The 17382-nt window shown below is 47.5% G+C and overlaps 1 protein-coding gene across 3 annotated transcripts in view; it reads left to right on the forward strand.

Annotated features, from left to right (window-relative positions):
- The first annotated feature begins 243 nt into the window (after positions 1-243).
- The window catches only part of KBTBD2 (kelch repeat and BTB domain containing 2), an 80988-nt gene continuing 63849 nt past the window's right edge, over positions 244-17382 (forward strand). Inside the window, exon 1 of one of the 3 annotated variants that reach the window (XM_029589794.1) lies at positions 244-779. The gene's annotated coding sequence lies outside the window, so the exon portion shown is untranslated. The remainder of the gene's footprint in view (positions 780-17382) is intronic. The other 2 variants (XM_029589791.1, XM_029589792.1) reach the window with 2 other exon arrangements.

Consider the following 17382-nt stretch of genomic DNA (forward strand, 5'->3'; position numbering starts at 1 on the left):
GCTGGTACTGATTGCTACCATGCACTGAACAAACGATGAAGACTAGGAAGGGAAATTACAAAAAAGGTCATCAGCCAGCCTCCTCTCCCCTCCTCCACTTTTTTTCTGGCTTGTCAGTGTAGCGCCTACTAGACGCAATCCTCCCCCGCTTCGTCCTTCTCGCCCGCCCTAACCAGCCACCGCCATAACTAGAACTCAACACCTTTTAATTTTTTTTTTTCAGAGTTTTCTTTTCTATCCTCCCACACTGCGGCTGCGCCGTCCCAATTTTGTTACTGGGTTTCCGGCGGGGCGCTGGTAACGGGGAGAAGATGGAAAAGACGAAGGAGCGCCTGCAGGAGGAGCTCGTCCAGCGGGCGCCGCGGCCGTTAAGTTTCTGAAAGCCAGCAAGGCGGCGGTTGCTTCGTGCCCGCGCGGCGGCGGCGTTCTTTGCCTTAGGCTGGAAAACGGAGGCCTGGATGCGCGCCCCCGTGGGGGAGTTCCTGCCGCAGCAGCTGCGCAGTTCCGAGTGTGTCTGAGCGCGAGCGCGGCCGATAAAGGCGGGGAAGAGCGGCGGCAAAGAACATAAGACTCCCCCCCTCCCCTCCCAAGGAACAAGACTGAGCGCGCATATAGAAGGGGGGGGAACTGCTGCCACCCACCTTTTTCCGGTACAGTAGCCGGTTGCTCAAGTTACGGTGAGAAAGAGAGACCGGAGCTTGGCAGAGGTGAGCGGTGCAGTGGGGGAAAGGAATCCTGGGCAGGAGTTCCTCTTTTTGAGCGCGCGCCGTGCAATGCCGGTGAGTAAAAGGGATGGGTTGGGGACTTCTCTCTCTCTCTGTGCGCGTCTAGGAGGGGCGGGAGACAGAGATGGAGGCCAGGTCTGGTGACGTGCGCTCGCGCTCTCTTCCTTCATTTTTACCCTCGCCCCCAGCCGGGGCTCTCTTGTTTGTGTGCATATTGCTTTCTGTTTTGGACGTACTTAACTCCCCCCCCCCCCACCCCCCCTTTCCTTTTCTCCGGGCCTGAGGATGGAGGTGTGATGGGGCTGTTGTGGGGTGAAAACCAGCTGGGGGGGGGGGACGGGGACTGGGCGGCACTGCGGCAGGAGCCGGGAGGAAACAGCCCGGGTTCGCCCTGTCCGTGGCCCGCTGCGCCCTCTCAGCCGTTTCGTATCCCGAGCTTCCGAGTCGCTGTGTGCCTGACTCGGTTGCAGGGGTCACGGGGGAGGGCTGCGGAGTGTTTGAAGAACTGATCCGTAGTTCGGCAGCGGTTTCCCCCTCGCTGCGTAGAGCGGGAGGGGGAGTCGGCATTGTGGTTGCCGCTTAGTGTCTGTTTTGCTTAGTCGCAAAGGGCCAGGAGGTCATAGTGGTGGATGATGGGTGCGACTCAACACCAGCCAGGAGCGGTGGGGGGGGGGGTATAACACCCCCTCCCCTTGTTGCTCTCCCAAACTGTTTGTGCTACCATAGGACTTTTTTTTTTTTTTTGACAGTTTAACAAAATGGTGTGAGGGAAATGTAACAGGATGTGGGATTCCTTTTGGCACCCTTATTAGGTAAAGCTGGGGTGGGACATGATCTTTCTTGGCAGGTGGCGTTTCACTGATGCCCCTTGGCAGTATACCTCCTAATTTGTTTCCAGGTTATATACCGGTGAGCACTACGACCAAAAGAGAGCGTGGCATTTTCTCCACTGTTCCCTCTTTTTTCTCAGCGCTTCCTAGGTATTCTCACATTTTCTCTTTCACCCACTCCTGTCTTCTTTCCCATTCTGTCTCTTCTCCCAGTTCCTCTTTTATAATGCTTCCTATCTTTCTTGACCCTTGTCACCACCACCCTCTCTGTTTTTCTTTCCTAATCTTTTCCTGCCTCTACCACCTGCCTTACTCTACCCCCCCCCCCCCCCCCCAAATAACTAACTGAATGATTGAGGCCTACTCTCATCTGTTCCACATTGTAAGTAGGTTCAAGTCTAGTGAGTTGGCATTTCCTACTTGCAGTGCTGCCAGGTTTTAAACAGGGTGTGTAACTCAAGTAACCAGGAGAAAAAGTGGGGGGATCTTAAACCCAAAAGTAGCCTAATGTTCAAAAGATCAAATAAAGACTAAATATCTTCAATAATTGTATTTTTGCTAATGTATTAAAACATACAAACTTGTGTAGTGGTTGTGCATCAAACACATTTTAATTTTGAAATTAAAACAAATCCTTGGAGGATTATTTTCAAAGATATTTCTATGGGTAAAATTGCTTTACTCAATGAAATGAGCTTTTGCAAAATTCCTTGCTCAATATGTGTGTACAAGTACGAACATAGTGCTTGTATGTGCATGCTATACTGGTGTTCCCAGGTGTGGGGTTGGAGACATCAGTTGCTTTTGCATGCTGGTAGTTTTAGTGGGATAATTTTCAAAGTGTAAAGTCTGTAGTAATTGACTTTTAATCTATGAAGGCAATTGCAAAATGACTCCCAAAGTGTTAACAAAACTTTGCATATACAGGGCTTGATTTTCAAAGTAACTTCATTGCATTAATCTTTGCTGTATGAGTGGCACTTTGAGAATTGGTAAACGGTTGGGCATGCAAAAAGTATGTGCAAAACCCTATTTTCTGCAGACTTTTATCCACAGTAGCAAGAGGAGGAGGAGTCAGGATTAGGAAACTTCCAGAGTGGTATGTAAATGTACGTGAGGAAGTTAACACCTGTTCTGAGTGCAAGCAAGATGGCAGCCCTCACATGGCTTGACATCATCCCATGAAGCTTGGCACAGAAAACTTATGTAAAAATGTCTAGAGCTTTGATTATGCCTACTGGGCATGCCCTTTTGTGCCATTATGCCACACATTCACTCTAGTTCCTTCAGCCTTTTTTTTTCCCCCCCATGGAGCCCTCTGGTCATGGCTTTTTGCATTCCTTTTTGTTTCAGCTGAATATGTCTAGCAGGTGCCATGGACTCCCATGATAGATGTATCCTGTGCCTGGGGGCATCATATGGTGTCCATGGGTGTCCGATATGTTGTCATGAACCCAAAAGGATGCTGATCCTGACTGGAACTCATGGAAAAGCATTTCAGGCACTGGAAGACAGATCTTTCAACGTCGAAAGACCTTGGCGCTGCATCGTTGGAAGGAGCATTATTGGTATCGGGTGATCATCTATTCCCTCGGTGGTGTTGGCTGATGGGGAACCTGGAGGCAGGCTTCAGCCTGTCTCTTCCTGATAGAAGGTGTTAAGTTCTGCCTTTTCCACACCAGCGTCAAGGGAGATGAAACATAGCTGTCTATTGGTTCCTGATGCTGGGAGCAGGAATGGTCTTGAGCATGCCAAGAACCCCCTCCTATGTGATCTCATGGCAAAGAGAGCTCATCCTCTTAGCAGACCAGGGACTTGACACCTTCCATCAGTACAGGTGTCTGCTGCCGATCAACCTCTCAGGTTCCAAGGAGGATGTGGGCACCTCTCCTGCTTCCCAGTCAGTGTTAGTATCGGTAGTCTTTGAGAAATGGTTGGATACAAAGATCAGCAGGCCTTGGAGAAGCCTCTGTGTAAGGGCATTGAGGCAGGTGCCATCTAATCTTAATCCTTTGCTCCGTTCCCTTTGGATGCTTGGAGGCAAGGTGCTTGTGCTGGATCTGATGCTGATGCCCACCCTGCTGTTAATCTCCTGCTCCTTCAGTGAGGAAGCTTCACTGGGGGTTTAGGGTGCTATGTTCAACGTCTGCATAGCTTCCTATCAATGCTCTATGGGCCGTGCTGAAGCAAGTACAAGGAGGACAGCCAAGCAGCTACCTCAAAAACAGCAATATTTCCTCCAGTCACTAGTGGACAAAGGATTAGAACACAGAAAACACGGTCCATTCATCCTTCAATGTGTTTGAGACTGCATCAGGAGTGTCTGCTGTAGGGATTTGAGCCTATAGACTTGCCTGGCTATGGACCTTACTTCTCTGACCAGGAGTGGAGAAAAGACTTGCTTACATGCTGTATATGGGGAGAATCTCTTCAAAGATGGAGTGAAGGTTGTGGTAGTGCAGATGAGAGATCACACAATGTGCTAACAGCTCTCTGTTGGCACTCAAGACCTGGCCTCTTCCTCCAGGAGGTATCCAAGACTTGGGCAGCGAAGGTACATTTTCCACTCAAGGTGCTTTCCTCAAATCTCTTGATCCCTTGCATAATAGGCCCCTGGTGCTCGTCTGAGGCGGCAGAGAGTGCCTAAGCCCCAGTCAGTATCTGCAACAGAGTTTTGACTTGATTGCAGAGAACATGGCCAGTATCTCAGTACCCATGCCGGAAGACCACCTGGTCTGAGGGAGATTGCAGTTTTGTGTAAACTGCTGGTCCAGTGTAACTTCAAACGTGGGTCCTCAGCATAGAAGAAGAGTACAGATTAAATCTATCAAGTCTCCTGCTAAATTGATCCCTGGACCCCAGTTGGGGGTTACTTGCATTGGGAATGTCTTGGCATGGAGCTTTCCTCCTCCTTAATGGCCAGTGTGATTGAGCCTGTCCCACCAAGACAGAGGGTGGCGTTTTACTCCGTATTTCCTGATTGCAAAGAAAACAGGACTTTGTCCCATCCTAGACCTAAGAGCCTTGTACAGATTCATCAGAAGAGAAAAGTTCAAGATAGTTATCCTGGGCACTTTAATCTTTCCTTCAAAAAGTGGACTGCTATGCTCCATCAATCTCAAGGATGCTTACACTTGCACAGAAATTTTCACTGTCACAAGAAATATCTCGGATTGGTGGTGGGAGACAGTCATTTCCAGTACTGTGTTCTGCCTTTTGGGCTAGTGTCTACCCTGAGCTTCTTTCCAGAATGCCTAGCTGTAGTGGTGACACACTTGCACACATTGGTGATGCCTATGTATTTCTATCTGTATGATTGTCTGGTTAAGAGTGCATCTGACCATCTGGGTATTGGAGTTACCAGGGTTTGTCAACTACCCCAAGTCTCAGTTGAGCCTGTTTCAATTGGAGTTTATCAGAACTATGTCAAGACATGACTTGTTAAGACTGCCTTCTACAACAAAGGGCTGCTGCCCTTGATGTCTGCAGTGGAAGAGATACAAAAGAATCATCAGACATCAGCATGGGTGATATTGAGGCTGTTGGGCCTCTTAGCATCAACTGTACATGTTGCTCCCATGGCACATCTCTAAATGAAGAGAGTCCAGTGGACCTTGAGATCTCAGTGGCTGCAAGCCACTCAAGACCACTGACACCACATCCAGATGACAAGACTGCTCAGTGACTCCCTGTCGTGGTGGTGTGACAATTCCAGTCTGAGGGGGATCACTTTCCAAATTTCTCTGTTTATAAATTGTCCTTAAGATAGATGCATCCCACCTGGGCTGGGGAGCTCATGTGGAAGGGCTTTGGACCCAGGGCTAGCTCAGGAAAAATCTCCACAGATATATTTCCTGAGACTTCGGACAATCCAGTATGTTCTAGAGCAGGGTTGTCCAACTCCGGTGCTCGAGGGCCACAAACCAGTCTGGTTTTTAGGCTCTCTCTAATGAATATACATGAGACAGATCTGCATGCAAATTCATTAGGGTTACTCTGAAAATCAGATCTGTTTGCGGCCCTCGGACTGGAGTTGGACACACATGTTCTAGAGCAGGGGTGGGAATTCCAGTCCTCGAGGGCCACAAACCTGTCGAGGTTTTAGGATATCCTAATGAATATGCATGACATAGATTTGCATGCAAATCTCTCTCATTTTATTTATTTATTTAAAACTTTTCTATACCGTCGTTAAGAAGGGGTCCGTCACAACGGTTTGCAATAGGGCACATAAAATAAAGATGCTGAGATCTATTAATTTACACACGTGCCGTAATTTTGATTCGGTACATAGTTTTCTTAGTGAAATACTTGATTTGTGATACAATACTGTCCAGGAGTTATCAGTTTAAAAAACAATTCTAACTTTATAAGTTAGAATTGGTGAGGAACGAGAAGGTAGAGTAGAAACAGCTAGAAATATGGCTACATACTTTATTCGTTCATACCTCTCACTTCGCCTGCCTCACTGTTTCCCCTCCTCTGTTTGGTAGGCTTGCTTGAAAAGCCAAGTTTTTAAGCCTTTTCTGAAGGTTTTGTTGTCTTTTTGCAACCTTAACTCTAGTGGCATGGTGTTCCACAGTGTTGGTCCTGCCAAAGATAGTGCTCTCTCTCTTACTTGAGTTAGTCTTGCTGTCTTAATTGATGGGATAGTAAGGAGTGCTTTATTCGCTGATCTTAGGTTTCTGTTTGGTACATGTACGCAGAGGGCTGTGTTAAGCCATTCTGCTTTTTCGCTATGTATTAATTTATGTATGATGCAAAGTGTTTTGTATTGTATTCTCTGCATATTCTCATGCATATTCATTAGGGATATCCTGAAAACCAGACTGGTTTGTGGCCCTCGAGGACCGGAACTGCCCACCCCTGTTCTAGAGGCTCAAGAGATCAGCCATACAAAAAACTTTTTGTCCAGGTGGAAAAATAAGTTGTGATGTACCACATCAAAAAGCAGGGAGGTATGGCATTGTATTGCTTGTCATGAGACCGTACAGATGTGGGGCTTTGCCATATCTCGGGATGGTGCTCAGAGCGAGGTGTTTATGAAGAATAGCCTTATGGATAGACTGTCTGTCCTTAGAACCCCACGAGCAGTCCGTTGACCAAGGAATAGCGAATTGGATCTTCCACCACTGGGGTACACAGATGTTGGATCTGTGTGCATCCTCTTCAAATAAGAGAATCGCACTCTTCTCTTCTAGAAAGTGGGCATGTGGCAAACTAGTCTTGGATGCCTTTGCTCTGAATTGTGGCAGGGGACTGCTGATTCACATATTCCACTAGTGTCAAAAACTCTTTTGAAGCTCAGAGGACAGGGGGACCATGATTTTTGTAGTCCCCTTTTTGGTTAAGACAGATCTGGTTTCTGCTGCTTTGGGAGATGCCCATCAGGGAACTGACTAAACTGGGGACTTCCACAGATCTTGTCACTCTGGGTCAGGGTAGGAAGTCCCCTCTCAAGGTCCAGTCTCTGTCACTTACTTCCTGGATGTTGAGAAGTAGATTTTGATAATGTGCCTAGTTACTTTAGCTTCAAGGAGAGCTGTGGTTCCACTGCCCACTTCTCAAGAAAATATAGGGTGATATTCCATTTATTTTATTGTACTCAAGAAAGAGGGCTCTTTTAGTCCCATCCTGGATCTCAAAGGTGTCAACAGTCTGCGAGTATAGTATTTTCCCATGGAAACTTTGCGCTCTGTTATAATGGCGGGGGGAATTTTCTGACCTCTCTGGACCTCCCCGAGGCATATTTTCACATTCCCATCTGGCTAGAATGTTGTCTGCAGTTTGCAGTTCTGGGACGCCATTATCAGTTTCAAGCGCTGCCCTTTGGTCTGGCCACCGTTCCCAGGACCTTTTTCAAAGTAATGGTGGTAGTTGTGGCAGAGTTGAGAGAGGATGGGATCCTGGTTCACTCATATTTGGATGACTAGCTGATTCGAGCCAAGTCGCTTGAAGAGAGCAGCCTGGTAATCCGCAAGGTGATTTCCCTGTTGCAGGAGCTCGGCTGGGTGGTGAACCTGGCCAAGAGCAGTCTTCAGCCTGCTCAGTCATTGGAATACCTCTGGGTTCAGTTTGACATGAAGCAGGGCAAGATTTTCCTGCCAGAAGCTTGTTTTCAGAAGGTAGCACAGCTAGTCTGTTTATGAACACTTTGCACCCGATCGTATGGTCCTACCTGCAAGTAATTGGTTTAATGGCTGCAACACTGGAAATGGTACCGTGGGCGAGGGCACATGTGTGTCCTCTCCAGCGCTCCCTGCTGTCTCAGTGGAACCCGCAGTCTTAACTGTATTCAATTCAGCTCCACCTCCCAATGGAGGTCTCCTCCCAACTGCAGTGGTGGCCATAGGTGAATCATCTAAGCAAGGGAGTTTCCCTAGCACCAACGGAATGGCTAGTACGGAACACACTGTCAGGAGCTTGACAGTGCAAGAGCGCTGAAATGCAGAAGAGTCTCTCTGGAACATCAATCAGCTGGAAGCCAGGGTTGGTTGGTATACTTGCAGTTTGGCGACAGACTGCAGGGTCAATCGGTCCAAATAATGCCAGACAATGCAACGACTGTTGCTTATGTCAGACGGAGAAACAAAGAGCCAACAAGTGTCACAGGAAATAGATCAGCTTATGGCATGGGCCTAAGTACATATGCAAATGATCTCAGCCTTGTACATAGCAAGAAAAGACAATGTAAGAGCAGACTTTCTCAGCATGGAAAGCATGGATCTAGGAGAATGGGCATTGTCAGATGACGCATTTCACCTGAATCTGGATCGCTGGGGTCTCCCATTTCTAGACCTGCTGGTGACTTCTCGCAATGAGAAAGTTCTGCAATTCTTCAGTCATAGGAGAGATCCAAAATCATTGGGGATTGATGCCCTTGTGCAGGAGTGGCCAGAAGACAGGTTACTGTATGCCTTTACTCCATGGCCCATGTTGGGCAAATTGGTTCAAAGGATCGCGTGCCACAGAGGGATGGTGTTCTTGGTTGCTCTAGACTGACCCACGAGACCATGGTATGCGGATCTGCAGAGGTTCCTGGTGGACTTGCCCCTTTCGACTTCCAGTGCACAGCAACCTGCTGTGGAGCGGACCTGTTCTTCATGAAGATCCAATTTGACTTTATCTTACGGTATGGCTCTTGAAAGGGCTAGCTTGCTGAAGCATGGATACTCTGCGGCAGTGATTTCTACCTTGCTGAGAGCTAGAAAGTTCTCCACTTCATTGGCCTATGTACAGGTTTGGTGAGTGTCTTGAGGCCTGGTGTGAGGATTGAGGTACTCTTCCTTGTTTGGTCAAGATCCCGTTCATTTTGGAATTTCTGCAGGATGGCTTGAGTAAAGGCTTGGTCCTCAATTCCTTAAAGGTACAAGTAGCGACTCTCGCCTGTTTCAGGAGTTAGGTGAATGGTTGTTCCCTGTCAGCTCATCCTGATGTGGCCTGTTTCCTAAAAGGAGTAAAACATCTTCATCCTCCTCTGTTTTCCACTGCCTTTTATGGAGTCTTAATTTAGTATTGAATTTCTTAGTGGGTCCTATGTTTAGACTGTGTAAACTGATCTCGCGGTTACTGACCTTAAACGGCGTTTCTTGTGGTAATTTGTTCTGCATGTAGGGTTTCCAAACTGCAGGCCTTGTCTTGCCGGGAGCCATTCCTCCAGATGACTTCAGGGGCAGTACAGCTGCATACTGTTCCTTCTTTTTTTACCAAAGGAGGTCACTGACTTTCACTTGAATCAATCCATCTCCCTGCCATCTCTGGACAGAGAGAGATGTAGAGGAGTATAGTCTGTTGCAACTCTTGATGTCAGGAGGCACATTGTCGGGTATCTGGAGGTTACTAAGCCTTTCTGGAAGACGGATCGCCTGTTTGTACTTCACGGTGGTATTAGGCAGGGAGAGGCGGCCTCGTGGGCTACAATAGCTTTCTGGATTAAGGAGGTAATCACGGCTGCATACATTGATACTGGGAAGCCATTACCTAGTCAGGTCAGGGCTCATTCCACTAGGACTCAGGTAGTGTCATGGGTAGAAGCAACATTGTCTCCTGTCAACAAGCTGAGACATGGTCTTCGTTACACGCTTTTTCTAGGTATTATCGCCTGGATGGGCAAGCCCGGGAGGACACACAGGACCATGGGCAGCCTCCCACTCTATTCTGGAGTAGCTTGGGTACATCCTACTTGTTCTGGATTCATCTGACTAGACACTAAGAAATTTAGAAATTACTACTTACCTGATAAGTTTCCTTTTCTTTAGGATAGCCTGATGAATCCAGCTTCCCTCCCTTGGCTGCTGGATGATTGTATTATGGTCCTCTTGCATAGTTATGTGTTACAGGGTTACTGATAAATGTTGGTCCAGTCCCTAGACTAGTGTTAATACATTCTTGTCTGAGCTTAGTGTTGCCTGTTGGCTTAGAATTGAAATAGTTATCTGTTTTTAATCATTTTGCTAGTCTGTCTACAGTTGCTTTTGAAGAGAATACTGGCAGGCTGACGTCACTGGAGGGGTGTATATACTGTGACTTCAGTTTGCTCAGTCTCCATCTGCTGGTAGAGATGCATAACCCACTTGTTCTGGATTCATCTGACTGTCCTAAAGGAAACTTATCAGTTAAGTAGTAACTTCTCATTTGCTGTGTGGTGTGAGCAAAAGACCCTGGATCCTTTCTCCTGCTCCACAGAAAAGCTGCTTGTTTCACTACATTTGTCTGTCTGGATTCGGGGCCAACTCCATAAGCATTCACCTTAGTGCGGTTGATTCCCACAATCGCCATATAGATGGTGAGCCTTTCTCTGCCCTGTTTATGCGGGGCCTGCTTCATTTGAAGCCTCCTGCTGTGTCTTGGGACTTTGTCTTCATGTCCCAGTTGATGAAAGCTCCTTTTGAGCCACAGCACGTTTCAACCTAAGTACCTGATCTGGAAGGTTGTTTTGTTTTGAAGTGCAGGGTCGGTGAACTCCAGGCTCTAGTAACTTATCCACCTTATACCAAATTTTATCATGATAGGGTGGTCTTATGCATGCATCTTAAGTTTCTGCCTAAGTTAAGTGTTGCAATTCTATTTTAACCAATCAATCAGTGTAACATTTTTTTTTCCCATGCCACATGTCCTCCAAGGTGAAAAAAACTGCACAGTTTGGACTGCAAGAGAGCCTTGGCCTTCTAGCTGAAGCCCATAGAAAGTCATCTGAGCTTTTTCTTGACGCAAACTGAAGATTGACATTGCCAAACAGATTGTCTAGCTGATTGCATCTTCAAGTGGGGCTGATTCTGGTGGGCCCTGACAATGCTCACTATCTGAGCATTGGTAACCTTGGTGGCTTACCTGTGATCATTCCCCATGGAGGAATGTGGATTTTTTTCACTCATTCACATCACACTATTGTTTGGACAGGGATGGACACCCTGATAGTAGGTTTGGCCAGTCTGTCTGCCAGAATTTGTTTGAAGTGCAGAACCCAACTTTTTTCTCTCCTATGGCCTATTGTTCCAGGGTGCCCTTCATAGGTTAAATTTAAAAATAGAAAAAAGGCTTTGTTGCCAACAGAATTATTGTGCTTGTTAGCACTCTTTTGATGGAAGCAGCCTGTAGCAAGGTTTTCTGTCGATAAGCAGGCTGAATTAGCCCTACTATTTGGGTGATGTCACCAGCACACTCAAGCAGACACTTTCTTCAAGATTCAAAGTCTTTTGTGTCGTGCATGCACGGCACTTCCCATGCGCAGTGCATGGTCACTCTTCTTCAGCTACATTTTTTCCACGCTCGGGCATGGACATTTTTCTTCATATTCTCTTCAGAGATTTTTTTTTGACTTGAGTTAGCAACTTGAAACAACACTTTTCAATGCTATAATGGCCTAAAAAAACAAAACGGGCTTTTAAGTATTGTCAGTGCGGACACACAATGTCTGGCACTGATGGTCACAATTATGGTTATATCTGCTTGGGCCCAGACCATGCCCAAGTGTCATGTAGGGATTTGGACGCATGTCCCCTAAAACCCAAAGACAAAGGGCTGCAAAGATTTCCATCCTTAAGGAGAATCACTCACTGGCGTCAAGGTTTTATGCTCCCACTCTGGGACATTCCATCCAATCATCCCCGGACTTGTAGGTGAAGTCTCAAAACATGCCTAAAAGATTCTCTTCTGCAGAGCCAAGGCCCAAGAAATACCGCTTCAACTCTGATAGTGAAAAGGTAAAGTCCGGACAAGCCATGCAAGAACCCGACTCAGGTGTGCCGTCTGCGCCGCAGAATACTCTGCGCACGACGCAGGAGCTGAAGGGACAGTCTGTGCCAGATACCACACCAAAATCGCATGACACAACACCATTAAGCGCTCACAAGCTGAAGCACTCCTCGACACACACCGGTCCCACCAAACATGAGGCATCAATGCATTCGTACTATCACTCAGTCTCTTCGGCACAGGAGGAATGCCTAGCGATGCATGCATCGTCCAAACAGAGAAACACAAGATCTCCATCTAAATCTCAACTTGAAAGGGACCCTATCTTGGATATCTTATCACATCCTCCATGGGTTTCCACACCAAAACAGCTTTCCATTAGTTCAGCTTCCTCACAAAGTGGACAGTCAGAGTGCTCGGGACTTCCTTCTCGCTCAAAAAAAAAAAAATCACATTTACAGGAAGAACTTTCTCAGAGATTGCCTCCTCAGCAATCGCAAGGTTCTTGGACACCTCAACCTTCAGAAATTCTAGCTGCGGGCAATCACTGCCGAAAGGTGTCCTCCTATTCCTTACAATGAAAACACAAAAACATCATGAGGATATCAAATATACAAATATAAATTCTGCAATTATAACAAATCTATTCTCATCCTTACATTCGCAAGTATCACCATCTCATGTTCAAGTTCAGCAGGGGATTGTTGGCCTCCACAGTATACCACCATATAGAATAGAAAGAACCTCAAGTTCCCGCTTAAGTGCTGTTATCCTCCCCCTTTTTCCCCGTCTCACCCATGTGAAAATATTAAACTGGGCTGGTGGGCAGTGTTGGCTTGGGGGGTCCATTGTATCTAAACCACTTGTCATCGCCTCTGTGCTGCTTCTGCTGAAAGGTCCATGCTAACACTGGGGTCCACATCCTCTGGAGGGACTACTCAATCTACTGCTGGAGTCCCCTTGGTCAAGGGGGACCCAAGGTCACCACCTGATCTTCTGCTGGGGTCCACAGTCTCCAGGGGCACTGCTCAATCTGGACTCAGGATCACCTCCCGATCTTCCGGTGTCCTTCAGTTCCTCTGCCTGAGTGGGAGGGCTTTTCCTGGCTAGGGTTTACAGAAGCATTAAGCACATGCCTTGTTTAGCATTTAATGATTCAAGCACTCTGCAGTCTCAGCTTTTAGTGATTTTTAGCTCCGCTAAGCTCATGGTCAGTCATTTTGCTGTTATCCAACCTGGATGGGTAACCTCTCAGCCAAAAGGCCAAGACCCAGGCAGGATCATGGGAAGAGGATGTGTACCTGGATTTTTTTTTTTTCTGATGCCTGAGAACTGGACACCCAAGGGTCTGACTCCCCTTGTTAGGGTGAGAATGTTTGCTTCCTAGTACTGTCTTTCAGAACATTTTTCTCACAAATCCCTCTCATTCAGATTTCTCCAAAGTACATAACATAAAAAATTGCCATGCTGGGTCAGACCAAGGGTCCATCAAGCCCAGCATCCTGTTTCCAACAGAGGCCAAATCTGGCAATTACCCAAACACCCAAATAGCAGTTAATGGACTTCTCCTCCAGTAACTTATACAAACCTTTTTTGAACCCAGCTACACTAACTGCACTAACATCCTCTGGCAACAAATTCTAGAGCTTTTTTGTGCGTTGAGTGAGAAATTTCTCCGAATAGTCTTAAACGTGCTACTTGCTAACTTCCTGGAATTCCTCCTAGTCCTTCTATTTCCCGCTGATAGGGCTGAATTAGCCATGCTGTCATGGGAACTGTCAATCAGGCCCGGGAGGTGGAGCTTCAAAGTTGATTTCAGAAGTTTGTCTGAGGCTGCGCAGGAAGACAATCTCCTCAGCCTGTTTTTTCCACGCGTGGGAACGCACGTGGAGCTTCAGTCTCCTCAACTTTGATTTTTGGATCGGTGTTTCTTCAGCGTTTTTTCATTAGTATCAAAAGAGAGAAAATGCCCTGCCCATCGGGTTTTAAACCCTGCTCCTGTGGGAAGATAATGTCCATAACAGACGACCACGACCGATGCTACCGGTGTCTGGTCCCAGATCACCAGCAGGACACTTGTCAGCACTGGGGTAAGATGTCCCCAAGGGCGAGCAGACAGCGAGCAGAAAAAATCCAGGGCCTGAGAGCAGCGAAGAGAGGTTTGTACACCGCCCCCCCCCCCCCCCCCCCCCCCAAATTTGGAAGCTCACTCCTCCCCGGGGCCTGCAAAATCACTCCCCCTCAAAGCATGTCGAGGGAGCAGACTTCCTCCAGGCTTGGAGGTGAGAGAGGTGCTAGGCCTAAAAAAAATAGAGCCAGCACTCGGGAATGTGAACCTGCGTCGACTAGTCGTCCGCTGTGCACTCGGGCTTTGACGGCCATTGGGGAGCAGAGTGCATCGACACACCAAAGCACATGGAAAGACAAGGCATTCGACGCACGAGGAGTCATGTCGTCGTCACGCCAAATTGAAGCAGAAAACATCGGCGTAGACTATTAAGGAGTCGAGGCCGACGCCACATGCGTCTACCTCGAAGTCAGCAACGCTCATGATGCAGACCAGCGGTGCCAATGCAATTAGCGCAGACTTCCTTGGATTCGGAGCATATGCGCAGTCTCACTTCTCCAGTGCACTCCATGAGATTGTCGACGCAAATATCAACAGCGTCGACACATTCGATGAAGCACACGAAGCAGCCCCTGAAGAGGGGCGCAACCCCTACCACAGGCTGAAAAACAGTGAAAGACAGCTTCTTACCAAGATTCCTCTGTCCAACACCGTACTCCATCACCAGGAGTGGGAACGACGCAGTCGACTCACACTACCCAATCCCACTAGTTGTCAGAAAATGAATCACTAACGGGATCTGATGCAGAGTGGGTAAGAGTCCTGTCTCACTCCTCGGATTCATCAGCCTCCTCGGTTCAGGTTTTTCAGACCTCTCGGACACTTATAAGTGGCGTAATTCCGCCCAGAGTCTGCAGGAACCTTTCAAGGACAAACAGGTCACAAGACGGGAATTGCATGCTAAAAAACACTCTCGTCCACCACCGGACTCTAATATCCTGGAGGCGGCACTTCCACCACGAGGTGAAAATCCACCCCAAAAACGAGCAATGCCTTCTGAGACCCGCCAAGCATTCATGCAACTTTCTGAAGCTCTCTTGGGATTTTTCGAGTCTGTAAGCTACATTCATACTACCCCCCTCGGCACCAAGCACGAGACCTCCATCACCGGAGCCTATCTCAGTTCTGTTTCCTGACAGGCCTAAGTCTCCGGTACCAGATATACCGTCGCCGCAACCTCGGCAATGAAAAAACATCTGCACCTGCTTCTCCAACACTTACACCAACGTGTCCACCAACATCTCCAGATACTTCTACAGGATATCCTTCCGCCCCCCCCCCCCCCCCCCCCCCCCCGGATGAACTGGTGGAGCCTTACTCCCTGCCAGAAGACATGACATACCCCAAATTTCTAGAAAAACTTGGATCTGTGCTTCATCTTGAGGTACAGAAAGTTCCGGATCCCAGGGTGGAGACATTAGATCTCTTAAAGATATTTGATCTTCCATCGGAGCCTACCTCACTCCCATCTCATAAGGTTCTTGATGGCATACTGGAAAAGTCATGGGAGACTCCATTGGCGATCCAGGCAGTCTCCCGAAAGACAGATCTCAAATACAAGATGAAACCATCCCCTTACTATTCAGTGCCTCAGTTACCGCATGCTTCCATTGTGGTGGAGTCGGCGTTACACCGGGCAAAGAAAACGTGGTTACATTCCGCCACTCCCCCCAGTAAGGAGTACCGATGCTTAAATGAATTTACAAAACGTTCATTCCAAGCAGCCATGCTGACGACAAGAATTAATCACCATCAGTTCTATATCGTGCAGTATTTGCATGAGTGCCTGCAAAGGTTAAAGCATCAACTGCCATTACCTGACCCATCTAACCTGTTTCCACAGCCCATCCAGAATATGGAGGAGGGAACTAGGCACTTATTACGAACTGTTTATGAGGCGTTCGAAATGTCATTGCGAGCGTTGGCTTCGGCAATTGTATGGCTGAGATCTAGCGCCATCCGTGCTAGATCTCAGCCATGTAAAGGTGACAACCTCTTCGGGACCCAGTTTCAAGAGACTGTGGTCCAATTAAAAGAGCAGTCGGTGGCAGTTCAGAGTCTAATGCATCCTCAAACCTATGTGGCTTCGTCCAGGCGGTTCTACGCACAGTCTTGCAGACAGTTGTTCACCTGTCGACCATATCGTCCATGCGCTTCTTACCGGCCACAGCCATAACAACTACCACTGCAAGCAGCATAACAGCAGCTGCATAACCAAAGGGGTTGTCCTCATGCTCAAAGACCTCAGGGACAACAACCTGCCCCGACTCCCAAGGCTCCTTCCTCTTTTTAGGAGTTGCTCACCCACCTCCACGACCTCATTTCACAGCGGGAAGAATAAAAGCGCACATCCAAGAGTGGGAGATAACCACAGATCGATGCGTACTGGATATAATTTGACACAGTTACAACCTCCAATTTACAACATATCCTCCACTTCCATCGAATTTCACCAGAGGGAGAATGTTGAATCGACATCATTTGGGAATAGAAATAGCTTCGCTCTTACAACAGGCGATACATCGCATTTCTCCTTCCTCCCACTCTATGGGGTTCTACTCCCCATACTTCCTAATTCCCAAGAAGTCGGGATCTCTATGCCCCATTCTAGATCTCTGAGAACTCAAGTATTTACTCAGAGAAATTCAAAATGGTCTCCCTGAAAACCATTCTTCCTTTCCTGCAACACAAAGATTGGATGTGTTCAATCGATCTGAAGGCTGCGTATACACACATTCCTATGCACCAGGATTCCTGGCGTTACCTATCCTTCCACTTCAAAGTTCAACACTACCAATGCAGGGTCCTGCCGTTTGGCCTCTCGGCAGCACCCAGGGTGTTTAAAAAGCGGTGGCGTTTCTTCGCCAGAAGGGCATCAAGATATTTCCTTATCTGGACGATTGGCTCATAGTGGCCTCCAGCCCAGAGGCACTCAAACTTTATCTGCAGGACATATTCCACTGTCCACACAGATTGGGGCTCATTGTCAATTACGAAAAGTCGCACCTTCAGCCCTCTCAAATGCTACACTTCATAGGAGCTTGATTGGGCACGAGGAACAGTTTTTTTTTTTTTTTTTTTCTCCTGGACAAAAGGAGGCTTGTTGTTAGACAGCTCCTACAATCCCTCCAAGCCACTCACTCGCCGTCAGGTACTAACAGTCTTGGGTCACATGGCCGCCATTCACACAGTGCCAAGCACCAGACTGCACATGTGCCGTCTCAAGTGGCAATGGCGACAACATTCTCAGCCATTATCATGGGAAGTTATCCTTAACCCCAGAAATAAGGGACATACAATGGTGGCTGAACAAACCGTACTTATAAAAGGGGCCCCGTTCACCCTATTCCCACACAACACAGTCCTAACCAACTTGATTAATAGGTAATGGACTTCTCCGACGAGAACTTATCCAAACCTTTTTTAAACCCAGCTACACTATCTGTACTAACCACATCCCCTGGCAACAAATTCCAGAGTTTAATTGCGTTGAGTGAAAAAGAAC

Source organism: Rhinatrema bivittatum, chromosome 2 (assembly GCF_901001135.1).
Source record: "Rhinatrema bivittatum chromosome 2, aRhiBiv1.1, whole genome shotgun sequence".
NCBI classification, from domain to species: domain Eukaryota; kingdom Metazoa; phylum Chordata; class Amphibia; order Gymnophiona; family Rhinatrematidae; genus Rhinatrema; species Rhinatrema bivittatum.